Source organism: Alexandromys fortis, unplaced genomic scaffold, assembly GCF_014885135.2.
Source record: "Alexandromys fortis isolate MF-2015 unplaced genomic scaffold, M_Fortis_MF-2015_v1.1 scaffold_18, whole genome shotgun sequence".
Lineage (NCBI taxonomy): Eukaryota > Metazoa > Chordata > Mammalia > Rodentia > Cricetidae > Alexandromys > Alexandromys fortis.
The window spans coordinates 601014-614604 of record NW_026067897.1 but is presented as its reverse complement, the minus strand read 5'-3'; the positions used below and the strand labels follow the sequence as shown (position 1 = coordinate 614604).

Genomic DNA, 13591 nt, shown 5'->3' with positions numbered 1-13591 from the left:
AGCTGCTAACAAACATTTCAACAGAGGATACACACAATCTTGCAATTATGATTTATTTAAAATATTTATTTTATTTTATGAGTATGAGTGTGTATTTATATGCATGTTTGTTCATCCTGTACATGTCTAGTCTCACTGGAAGCCAGAAGACTGCATTGGACACTCTGGAACTGGACTTACAGTAGGTTTTGATGTATATGCTAGGAACTGAAACCTGATCCTTGGTAAGAGCAGTAAGTTGTCTTAATTACTGGACCTTCTTTCCAGCCCTATAAGGAGCAATTGCTATTTGTCAATTTTTTTTGTTAGTAAGAAGAAAGACAACTAATAAGGTGAGAGTGAAAAAAATAAGAGGGTAGTTTATCAGAAGTTACCTTAGTACGTTCAGTAAAGGCTGCCAAGTGTATCACCTTAAGAAATCACTAAACAATTTCCTAGTTCCTCAAGAAGTAACTCATTTCCATTCTAGGCCTCTGAATTATTTTGAGCTACATTGTGCACTTAGCGAGAACATAACACAGCAGGAACATAATTAACCTTGCTCTCAGCTGAAGAATTCACAGTCAAGGTAAGATGGGGATGCTCCTGGGACTTTGCTCTCTTGGTGGGTTATGCACATCTTCTCTGAACGAATGAATCACTCCTGCGGCATCAGCAGAAGTCTGTATATCCAGAGAGCCCTTCTAACCTGGCTTGTGGGCTAAACCCCTCAGCCTCTGCACACAGGATCCTCTGGGGCACATGGTTAGTAGTCAGAGGATCTCAGGGTCATTCAGAATTCCAGAAGGAAAGACGGCGATTCAAAAACCTTTAACAAATTAGCATTCAGCTATAAAATGAATAAATTTGTGAAATACAACACTGACCCCACTTCCATTTTTTGCCAGCATATCAAAGTAGATCTCAGTAGAAAGCAAAATGTTAAAGAGAAAACAATCAAGCAAAATAAACAGCCTTTATGTGTGCTCTACAGCCTGCAAAACGCTTCATTTTGTTATTATTTTTGTCTTCTGTTTGTCTATTTAGGGTTTTTTTGTTGCTGTTTATCAGTTTGACATGAGGCAATATCATACTAAATTTTTCAACCTGGTTTGGGCTTAAAATCCTCCTGTCTCAGTCTCCTTTGTGTTATGATTAAAGAAATATATCCAGAAATACCATATATCTGAGGCAAGCTTGAGCTTTTCCTATGAGGCTCGCCTACATGTCCCAGAAGCTACATGAGGAATAGAGAAGAAGAAGAAATTAAACTTGACTTCCAAGCACCTACTGAAAAATCTTAAGACCTTGGTTGCCTTGAGCTTCCCACTATCTAACACCTTTCTGAAGGTCACCCCTTTCTGAAGCAGTTTACCTCACCTGTAATTAATGGTGAAGAGGAATTAAAGAGGCTCAAGGCAACCCCTCAGAAATGCAGAACATCTCTCCGAGCTGACTTGTAAGTCAAGTGCCTTCTAGGCCAGATCCCGTTATGTAGGCCATATGACCGCAAGGTGGTGTGGTGCTGTGACTAGGAAGGCCCATCGATTAGCTAAATGAATAGCTGGGTCATTGGAAGCATGCAACAGGGAAATAATATCATCCTTTGTGGGTTCCAGTGAACTAGCAGGACACAAGGAAAGAACTAAGGAAATAAAGATTCCTTGTAAATGTGGGAGGAAATTATTTGGAGCAGAGGAGAAAAGAACTGTGAGACATACATAATACAGGAAAAGAAAGTTCCTAGACCTGAGTATGGCCAGAATTGAATAGCTCCTCTCTTCAGTAGTTAAATTCATTCAGCAAGACAAGCCCTGTTTCACCAGGCAGAATACTAACTATATTTTTAATTATTAAATCAGGAAGCAGTAATTTCTGCATGAACTGGATTACTCTTAATAGTGTTTGTGGACATATATACACAAATAAATAAAATGCACAATTACTCTTTAAATTAGCTATTTCTAAATTTGACAAAGGAGTTTCCAAGGATCCACAAAGAAAAATGAAAATATATCATTCCTAAAGCCAGAAAGAGAATGAGATGGTGTTATTCAATAGGTTAAGAAACTTTTATTTCTTGTTCCAGATATTCAGGGGACAAAAGCTAAAAATTCAGTTGTTAACTGTGTAGGTACTTGTTAAAGGAACAGATCAAAGAGGGATGATTGTAGATTTCAAGTTTGTCAGCTGAAATGAATCAGGCTTGCATCCAGAGAGGTTTTGGAAAAATCTATGAATAAGGTTTTGCAGGTGTTGAATATATGAATCTGTGAGTAATCTAATTTCAGATTTGATAGATGGATCTGAAGCTTGCAAAAGAAGTTAGCAGTTGGGGATAGAAATCCATGAGATGATACCATGCAGGTGCTCCTGTATGCCCTCAGTGGACTGAAAATAGCTGAATAGCATAAGAATAGACCAACTTCAGAGAACAAGTCCTGAAAACACTAGTGTTTGCCAGGCAGGTACAAGGAGTAATCCCAGCACAGAAAATACAAGCAAACCATAAACTAGACAGAAGGAAAACTACACATGTGTGTGTTGTTGAGCTCCTAAGCACTAAAGATTTGAGACAAACAGGATGTACTCTGCTCGGAAGAATCAGTAAATAAGGCTGTTCCTTCTGACACAAGGCAGGTGGGGTTAGAAATATACTCAGAATGGCTAAGTCACTGTCCTACTTATTTTGTTCTGTTTTTGATCCTACATATCTTAATTCTGTATCTTCAGCCAAGTGAAAGGAATATAACTATTCATCTGTGATTGCTATACCAAAGAATTATACTTAACATAATCAAAAGAAAGCAGGAAAAGAGTTCCCGAACTATAAATTATTTAATACAAAAGCCCTTTTTTCTTTTTTCTTGTCCATTCCATACTTACATGTATACTTACAGACACACACACGAACTTTAATAGAGAACACAACCTCATTAATATGAAAAGACTTGATATAAACACTCTGCCTCAGTTATAAGTGATGAAAGCTCTGGAGTCACGATGTTACTGAAAATAAGCATGGGAGACTTCATGAGCATTTACGTTTATTCAGCCAGTACCTTGTGAACGGGGGATGCCCTTTAGTTTCCATCTCAGCTGACATTTAAGGTCTACAAGATTCTAAATATTTTTTGCTGAACTAGTAAACATGAATTGTAGGAGACAAATTGAACTAAACATAGAAAAATCTCATTCCCTAAGACAAAAACAAAGACAGGTCCAATAGAGAGCAAGAGTTTAGAGTTTGACAAATATCCTTTTTATAACAGATGCCTCAATTTCTCTGTCTTGAATATATTTTTCTTTACCTATACTCATATAATGTGCACAGTGATTGTGTTCAATGAAGAAGGTGCTGAAACTGCTTTGTTTGTCTGTCTTTTCTGTTTGTCTGTTTTAAGAAAGCTCTGTAGGATTTTAGAAAGAAAGGAAATTTGGAGCTAGAGAGATGGCTCACTGTGTCAAGACACTGCTGATTATACAGAGGGCAGGAGTACAGTTCCCAGAATGCACATCAGGCAGGTAACAACTATCTATAACTCCAGCTCCAAGGGATCTCATGCCCTCTTCTGTATTCTTGGGCACTCATGCCTGGCATACATAGACAAAAACACACAAATATACCATACACACATACACATAGACAAACACACTGTGGCCTCTGAACTAATATAGAAGAGGTATCACTGACTTAAAATATATAATATTAATGAAGACATGTACAAGTCAGACGTGCTTCCCAAAATTCCATGGAAACTGGTACTGGCAAAATTCTAATTTTTTTAAAGAAATAAATTAACTATAGCGATCATAATTTTCTATTTAAATTTTTTAGTATCTAACAAGCATAATCTGTTTAAATATCTGATTTGGAAGAAAATTTATGGAGAAAAATTAATAATTTAAGTCTAGCCAGTCAATAAACTACATGAATCCCTTTTTATGATGTACAGATAAATACCACCTTGGGGAAAGTTTCTATTAAAGTTCACTTTGCCTTCTGGGTGCTCTTGTCCATCCCTGAAATGCCAGCACTTGTGTGGCAGAATTAGAAGGACCAGGAAGTCCAAAGTCATCTGCAATTATTTCCTCTGCAGTTATATATAAGTGCCAGGTCAGGATAAGCTGCATGAGATATTCTTACAGAAAAGTAATAATTAATTAATTACATTAAAGAAAATTAACTCCAGAGATTGTCAACATAAAACCCTATAATTTATATCCACTGCATCCACATATAAATTTATTCTATTAAAAAGCTTAGCGACTACAAAATCAATAAGATCTCAATAAATGATGTCACCAGAGGATGCATATCTTTTCTTGACTATGAATATCTTTGTTTCTCACAGGATATTAAATTCTGCACAATCATCAGTCAGCCATCATGTACTGATAACCTAGGTTATTGGGTTTTTTTTTTTTTGCGTAAGTCAGTCATATGAGATATTTACACTTTATTCAAGGACAAAGTATCATTAAAACATTAGCTGTCCTGCCCATTCTCAAATCTTAGTCTGAGGGACATGAAGAAACAGAAGTTCCACTTGGTTATCAATTGTGAAATGTTCACACCCGGACTCACAACTATACACTAGTCAGCTAGCAACTGAATAAAAGGATATACCACATTTTTGAAAATATGTGACATAGAACTATGTGATTAAAAATAAAAATGTTATATTATATTCTTCTATGTAATTTTACTTATACAAAATATAAGATAGGACAAGAGGAGAAATAGGGAAACGTATCCAACCTAAGTCCCTATTATATATATGTTCCTGGAGCCATTTTCTTACCTCTTCCCAATTTTCCAACCCTTCATAATGTAATTCCACTCCTATTAATATATGAGTTTTATCTGTATAGAAAGAGATATCTTTAATCAAGAAAAAAAACAATTTATGTCAACTTTCATTCTTCCAATTTTCTATAAAGTGTCTAACAGTCTATTCTTCTCAAATGTGTCCATCAATCTCTGACAAATCCAAGCTTTCATTTAGCTCATCACTGTTTTCTGTCCAATCAAAACCTATCATGGTAATTATGTTTAAGTTCTTAATTCTTTCTCTACAGTTAGAAATGAGTTAATTATATAGTGTTTATAATGCTCAATAATAATCTTCTCACATATTTTCACGATTCCCCTTTCAGGTCCTGTCATTCACATATTTGACTTGATCTTTTACACAGTTGCAGAATAATATTCTTTAAGTATATGCAGAAATTTACAATGCAATTCTCAAGATCATCAAGATAAAAACACCTTAAATGATGTCTATATTGAACATATACAAGCATTTTTCCTTGTCATAATTCTCTAAATAATGCAGTACAAAAGCTAAATAACTATTACATCCTAGATATTTCAACTAATATACTGATAGTTTAAAGAATGTGGGAGAGAGCTGGGTGATGATGGCACACGCCTTTAATTCCAGCATTTGGGAGGCAGAGGCAGACGGATCTCTGTGAGATTGATGCCAGCATGGTCGGCAGAGCAAGTTCCAGGACAGGCTCTAAAGCTACACAGAGAAACCCTGTCTCAAACAAACAAACAAACAAAAAGGATGTGAGAGAATTAGCACAGCTTATGTAATTCCATGCTACGTTACATGCTTTAGAAGGCTTTAGCACTCAAATTTTTAGTACAGTGATGAAGTATGCTATGCACATTCCCCCTCAGAAATGATAAGAGACACTAGATTTAGTTGTGACCATATCATGTTTCATTTACAATATTGACAACAAAAATTAAAATTCCCTTTTTTTCATACTACTTATACCAAAATGTCAAGGAAGGTAATAATATTTGAGTCTATGTTATATTCAATTAAGCATTTCAATTTGTTTTCAAGAAGACTTAGTTTTTAAATGAATTTCTTAAATATAAAATACTCCTTTATCTTTAACATAAAGAGAATTCCAGTTGATAAATGATCTTGTTAACAGAACGGGAATAAAACCAGTGCTCATATTTATAATCTCCCTAATTATCTTAACCTCTATTATTTATATTGCTATTAATATGACAAAATACCTCAAATGGGATTTCTAAATTATTCAATTAAATGTTAAATTTTTCTGAATAAGGTTTTATAAACAAACTCTATTCTGAGGAATAACTGTGAGTGAAAGCATACAAAATGTAATAAAGTCATCAATTGTTTCTGAAATAATTTATAAAAAACCACACATTCTTAACAGTATCCTGAAAGAGTTATGCCATGTGACTATGCATTAAATTCTATCACTCCTTTCAAGCAAAACATAAAAAGACTATCTAATTTTACTAGAGAACATTTTATTGGCCATTTCATGTCAAAAGGGGTCAACTGAGAGTCAACAATCTACCATTAGTAGTGCATTAACCTCTAACCTTACTTAATATTCATAAGTGTGCGTAGGTGGCAGTGTCAAAGATGAAGCATTTGAAAAATGTCTTTGAGGATGAAGGAAAACTCTAGCATACACTTTGACAGTTACATCCACAAGCAGCTGTATATACCCACAATCTATGCCTTTGGAAATAACTATGGAACATTCCCAGGAAGTTTATTGCATCCAGTTTATGTGAACAAATGTCTATGTGGATAAACAACCTCATGCGCACATAACATTGTCAGAATTATTTCCTTTGTAAAGAATAAACAAAGAATAATGGGAAAAATATAGACTCAAAGTCATAGAAACTGTGTGCTCTTCCAGATTTCCCCATCTGTTGGCTGCATTATGCCTTGGTCAAGTCCCTTTCCATCTCTGATCATTTACCTAAACTGTAAAATGAGAATATTGAACTCAATGACCTTGAAAATAATTCAGAGCTCTGAGTTACTAAAATTCTGAGAACAATTTCAATAGAAGAACCTTCCAAGAAAACCAGAAGGCAAGCTACCTACAGACCTGCACTATCTTAGTTCCCCAAACGAATCCCTTAGTCTCATCTCTAGTGCTGCAACAGATCACTACCTGTAGCCTACCTTCCTCTCTGCCCAGATCTCCTGTGAATACCACAGAACATCCTCTCTTAATCTCCTTGTCCACACTCATCACTGTATCCCAGCCTAGCCCAGCCCACAACTCAAGCAGACAACCCCTGGTCAACACACCTGCCACATAAAAGTAGGCCACTAACAGACATTCTCTGCTTTCTCTGTTTCCCCCAGTTCCAATCCCTCAGTCTTGTCCCAAGTACAGAAACAGAATACAAGCTTCAACCTTCCTTTCCCAGGGATCACACCTACTGCTAATACCCAGTCTCCAACTGCAACAGGTATTCCCTGTTAACACATCAGCAGAACATGTTAGTAACACAGGCAACACACAACCATCACACACTCCCAAAAAATCCAGAGAAGAAACACAAACCAAGGATCAAAACACTCACTCATAAGGACAAAGCCAGAAATCAGCACCTAGACCTATAGTAATTCCCAAATGCAAATGCCTAGATGCCAGTGGAAGAACATAATCAGTAACTGCCATGATAATATGTCCCACTAGTCTTCCTATATACAAAGGACAAAGGGACTGAGAAAGAATTCAGGGAAATAATACCTTTTATAATAGCCTCAAATAATATAAAATGTCATGGAGTAACTATCCAAGCAAGTGAAAGATTAAAAACTTTGATTCCTTGAAGAAAGAAATAGAAGATCAGAAGACAGAGAGAGCTAACATAATCATATATTGGTTGGACATTAACATAATAAAAATAGCCATCCTACAAAAAGCAATCTACATATCCAAATAATCCCAACCAAAATATCAAACTGTTCTTTACAGGCCTTGAAAAGAATTCTCATCTTCATATGGAAAAGCATAAAAACCCAGGATAACTAAAACAATCATGCCCATGGACAGTAATACTCAGTCCCACTGTACCCGAGTTCAAATGCAACTGGTAGACAGATGGTTTCCTTAATCTACACTAATGTGTGTATGAAATTCCAGAACTGAAATTACTCTGTATCATAAGATTTATCCTTACAAATGTATTTCAGAGGGGCTATCTCTCTAAGTAAGTTATAATTAAAATTTTACATTAACTTTTAAGTTTGTAGATGAAAGGAAATAAAATGTACAGCTAGGAAGCTACTTATCTCTATTCTGTTTGGGAAAGCACCATTTTACCAACATTAAATTCGGAGGAAGGGGTGTAAGAGTTGGAAAGAATAAACTTTCAACATAATAGATGAAACGAGTATGTCTAGTGAAAACCTAGATAATTCAACATACATTACTTGAGTTACTGAATTTATCAAATCTTAGATATGACTTTTCTAGAAAACATTGATTTCATTTCTGTATAGCAACAATTATAAGTAAAATACTATATATATAGATACCATCTGTAGTAAAAACTGGTGAGTTAAACTCCTAGAATTCCAAAAAAGATGTGAAAGTCATCATTTTAGAAAATTGTTCATTCTACGGAGAGAAATTTAAAGTATTTAAATAAATGTAGGTGCAAGTTTTATACACAGACCAGAAGATTCAGTATTCAAAATAGGCATTTTCCTCAAATTGGCATATAATTAATAAAACCTGGATCAAAATTTCCAATCTTCCTTTCTGAAAACCCTCTGATGCTAAACTTTCTGGAGATTGAGCGTCAGGAAGAGCTCTGACTTTAGAAGCTAATGTTGAAGGGTTCGGGATCTTACTGAAGATCAAGCTTACAGTCAGGTAATTATAATTTTACAATCTCAGCATCATAATGTGAAAGCGGAGTAAGAGACTAAGTCTTAGACCAGATGCATGGTTACTCAAACATAAATGGAGGGCAAAGATGGCACTGGAGAGCAATGGAGAATTCAGAACTTTTCCATACGCAGAGCTGGTGCAGTTGGATATCCTTAGGACTCCCTAGGATGAGGCTATTACATTTTCACAAGCCTCAAAAGTTGATTTAGCCCACACACCTCCTTCTAAAAACATGGTTACTACACTGAATAGGTACAAATTGGCCCTTGTCATGGAACCCCTGTGCATTTTGCTCTTTGGTTAAGTAGCATATTTGCTTAGACTGTTGATTATATACTGGAATGCTTATCTTCGTCAGAGTGAGCAATGGCTTGTCAGTCCTTTGGACACACAATATGTTTTATGTGCATCTAGACTTCTCTGCAGTTCTTAGGCTCCCATTGTCACTGTTGCAGACACTTGTTTTGTCAGAAGCTACAAATGACTAGCTTGCATTAATGCCACCACTCCCGCATTCACTATTATTACCCATCTTCTTCATTTTGAATTGCGAAGATGCATTATACTTTTAAACTAAGCCCCAATGATTGTATTAAATTTACATCGCAAATGATTACAACATACATAGAATTTCAAACTTGTAACCGGAATATTATCTTGAATAACTAACAAAAATAGAAGTGACAGAATCAAAATTGACTCTAACTGTCCTTGCAGGCTTCTGTGGTTGCCTTAAAATTTTTGAAAAGATGCTGCCACTTGCTGGGAGTTGGTGTGCTACTTAGCAACCTTCTCTCTGCATTTCTTTCTGCTGCTATCACGGCCTTCCTGTCATTAATGAGAAAGCTCACCAGTGGACAAGTGGCTGCCCGTACATAGCAATCAGTGCTCAGCTAAAAGCAGATTCTAACTAACATTGATCACTGCATTCTCTGTGTCAAATCCTGCTGTGCTGACAGGTCACTCTGCTGTGTAAGATAATTACAGAGGTGCCTATAGAGCAGTCATTAGCAGGGCTGTGTAGTCCTCTCTCAGAACTTTTTTGTTGTTGCTATTGTTTTTTGTTTTGTTTGTTTGTTTTAACTATTTAGGGCAATTTTACCTGAATACTTTACAATAAAATCGTATTTTCAGATGCTCCATTTGAGTTACCCTTGCTTAGAACATACTAAACAAAGCCACTTGAAATGACACCACTTCAGTCTATACAAACCTAAGGATAAAACCAGTATAACATCTTTAGGCATGATAAACTCTCACTAAGCAGTTATTTCAAGTTGTAAAAGAAACTCCATTGAAAAAATAGTAAGTATAAGGTTATCATGAAAGCAAAGGTCTTTCTAAAAGTCCTATGGGGATGGAGATCCAGAGAGTGAAGTCTTTATGATTAAGAAGGGAAATACACACACAAAAAAATAGTCACTTGTGACAACTGTACTTCACCTCAAAAATAAAACTGTTTGTAATATTATTGGGTAAACTGCTGTCAGTGTACTTCCAGTCAGTCAAATCTAAACGAGTTTCACATGTGAAATGATTGATTAGGCCTGGTGAAGTACATTTAGCAATCCCATTTAGTCACCTATTATCCCAGAGAGTTCTACTTCTCATCTGTATGGCACACCCTTCCCTTGAGCCGGGAGCAACTAAAATGTGATAAAAAGAACTTCTTCCAGGGGATTAGGAGAAACAGAGGCCTTGCTCATATGAGCAGCCCCAGAACATCTGACTGTAAGTTTCACAAGCATGTACTTGGCATTTGAAAAGGAATTTCTAACTACAAGAGAAATCTGAATTTCAATAGACTTTTATATGAGATGAAGACAAAAGATGTGGAAACCCAACCTTCCCCAGGGCCTACACTGGTTCACCTTCTTCTGGCTTTCCCAGGGTCTACACTATGTTTAATCACTACTCACCTCCTTCTGGTTTTGACGAAAGGAAAGAGCTGTTGAAAACTTCCTTCTTACCCCATGAATAACTGGTAAGAAGGAGCAGAAGGCATTTGTCAGAGTTTGATGATCTTCCCAAGCAAAACTGGGGGACCAATCACAGGAAAGAGGCAGGCATACTCAATAGATGGTTGTAAAGCAAGCCTGGAGAACAAAGAGTACAGAGGAAAGCCTAAAGCTTGAGCCCAAGACTGATTTTAGTGGGGACTTAGAAAAAATAGAGATACATTGGACATGTGTAATATTCTTGAGACACTTTAACCCTTTGTGTGAAGAGTTTTGAGATAAATTAATTCTGTATGGGGAAATCAGTAAACAAAAAACTCAATGACAGTTTTAGCTCTAGCAGAAACAAAAAGTCATATAAAAAGGGAAATGTAGATTGGCTAAAATAGCTGTAACCAATATTTTCTCTGTAAAACGTCGAAGAAGCTATTCAATACATATTAACTCAGAACTATAAAGAAGCCTAAAAGGAGAGAGGGAGCAAAACACAAGATTTAGGGGGTATAGAGATTTTTAGTCTAATTTTTTTAAATAGAGCTACAGAGAATATCTGCACTAGCAAAGCTAAGTATAAAGATTATCAGACTATTAAACCTTCCTGTGTAATTTCTCACCCACTGTTTCTGCAGCCATAGAGAACTATGTAGTTACAGCCATACTGCCCTATTTCCCTTGCTCCTAGGTGTGGCCACATGACTAATCTGGAATGTGACTTGTGTTAGTTTCCTGAGTAGACATAGCCAGGGTACTTCCGGCCATCCCAATTTCCTTTCTGTAAACCGGGAGTGTAAATGATCATTAGCTGTTAATGACATCTTATCCGAGGTACTGTGTTTTATCGTAGAGCAGATCTCCATAACTTCCCTGGACTGACTCGTCTTCCATTTCCAGGAGAGAGAAATAAGGTTCTAACTTCCATAAGCCACCATTATTTGAATCATGTATTAAGTCACAGCTCATCAAAACTACTACAGATAAATCCAAGGTTTTCACTTAGACATGCAATATAAAGAGCAGAAGAGTCTAAAGACTTGTATTCTAAGAAACTGTTGAGCACCAAGGGACTTCTCTTCCTGCTTCAAACTCCATACTGTAATTTTAGACTATGAACACTTATGACTTTATAAATTGTAAAAAAATGAAAATTTAATTGTAAAACTTAAGAAAACATTAAATTTTAACTATCTGCAAGCATTAACTATCTGCAAGCATTAAAAATTATGAAACTTTATAGTTAAATCATATGAATTCAAGTTTAAGTTATAAATAACATACTGCTAAATAAAATCCTGTAATACATAAAAAATAGTCTTATCAGTTCTGGTAACGTGTCAGGCATGCACATTTCGATACGAACTACTAACAATAAGCTGTATCCATGATTAAGTTGAGAAAAGAATCAAAATACTATAACCATTTTAAATTCAAACTTCTTTACAAAACATAAACCATTCGCTAGTTTAAGAAGAAAAAAAGGAAACAATGTATGGTATGAAACCAAATGGAATATGTGATTTCCATGTACTTTATGTGATATCTGGAATTTTATATTTTTTTTTCCCCGAGCCTTCATTAAACCAACCAAGACTGAGAAATCTATAAAGTACTGTGTGGATTTGTTTTAAGAACTTTAGAACCAACTAGGGAAGTGACTCAATGGGTAAAATGTTTGCTGGGCAAGCATGAGCAACCACATAGAAGTCAAGCATGGCAACATATGTCCGTAAGCCCAGACCACTGAGTAGTTAGAGCTAGGTGGGCTTCAAGGACTCCGTAGCCATATCGTCTAGCTGAAATGGTTATTTTGAGGCTCAGTAAAAGGCTTTACCTCAAAAGAAACATATAAGGCAGAAATCAATAAAAAAAAAAAAGATACTCTATATCTGGCCTCAGTGTGCATACACATGGGTAAGCACACCCTCATCCCCCTCCCACACTCGCACATACACACACAAACACACACACACACACACACACACACACTAGCACAGCATGCATAGAAAATGTAAGAATTTCAATGCAACTTAAATACATTTTCCTTTGGGGGTTATGTTTTTAATTTTGCTTATTCTTGTTCCAGGAAGAAAACTCAGGTATCTAGACTTGCACAGCCAGCACATTTACTGTGCTGAGCCATCTTGCCTACTAAAGATCCTTCAGTTTTGATGTTTCTGTGTCACATTCTCCAATCAGTAAAATCAAATCAACACTTGAAGCAACATAAATGCTCTTACAGCTGCCAGAGTGCTTTTGCTTTAACATGGATATTTTAAACCCCATTCAATCACAAAGCTTTGTGAGTTTCCATGGTTACTAGTATTAAATGCAGGCAGCTTTAAAAAAAAATAGTGCCATTAAGCATTTCTTTTACAATTTTTAAGAACGTTTGTATTGACTACCTGGGCCGACTTTGTTGTGTGATAGTAATACTCAGACTCCAAAAGATGTGTGCAATCTAAAAAATGATGCCCAGAATGCATTGGAAAGGAATATCAAAATTCATCTCACTTTTATTTTCTGTTGTTCATGTTTATGATTCCAGTTTCTAAATAAAATGCTGAGCACATGCATATATATGCCTGTCAAAAGACATTAAAAAATCAGAACCCAGAATAGAAGAGTTCTTCATTGGCAAATTATAATCATTTCACTTTCTAAAGAATCTAGAATTCCTGTGTTAAGAAGTTAATTTCTCAAAATAAAATTTCACACTAAAAATAGAAACTTGGGAGTGGTCAGATGGCTCATTGACCAATACTAAGTCTTTTCCATGAATGTGATCCTAGGGACCCACAAGGTTAGGGAGAGAACTGACTTCCAGTAAGTTGTCTTCTAACCTCCACAGGCATGTTATGGCTTGTTTACCCACATCTACAGATCCGATAGATAGATGATAGATAGATGATAGATAGATAGATAGATAGATAGATAGATAGATAGAT

General features: G+C 35.9%; 1 protein-coding gene and 1 long non-coding RNA gene across 3 annotated transcripts in view; one reads left to right on the top strand and one right to left on the bottom strand.

Moving 5' to 3' along the window:
• Positions 1–13591, bottom strand: part of Cnbd1 (cyclic nucleotide binding domain containing 1) — a 249918-nt gene that overhangs the window by 157012 nt on the left and 79315 nt on the right. The window lies entirely within an intron of this gene.
• Positions 1–13591, top strand: part of LOC126514590 (uncharacterized) — a 36136-nt gene that overhangs the window by 3238 nt on the left and 19307 nt on the right. Inside the window, exon 2 of the long non-coding RNA XR_007595625.1 lies at positions 470–568. This is a non-coding gene — a long non-coding RNA (uncharacterized lncRNA). The remainder of the gene's footprint in view (positions 1–469; positions 569–13591) is intronic.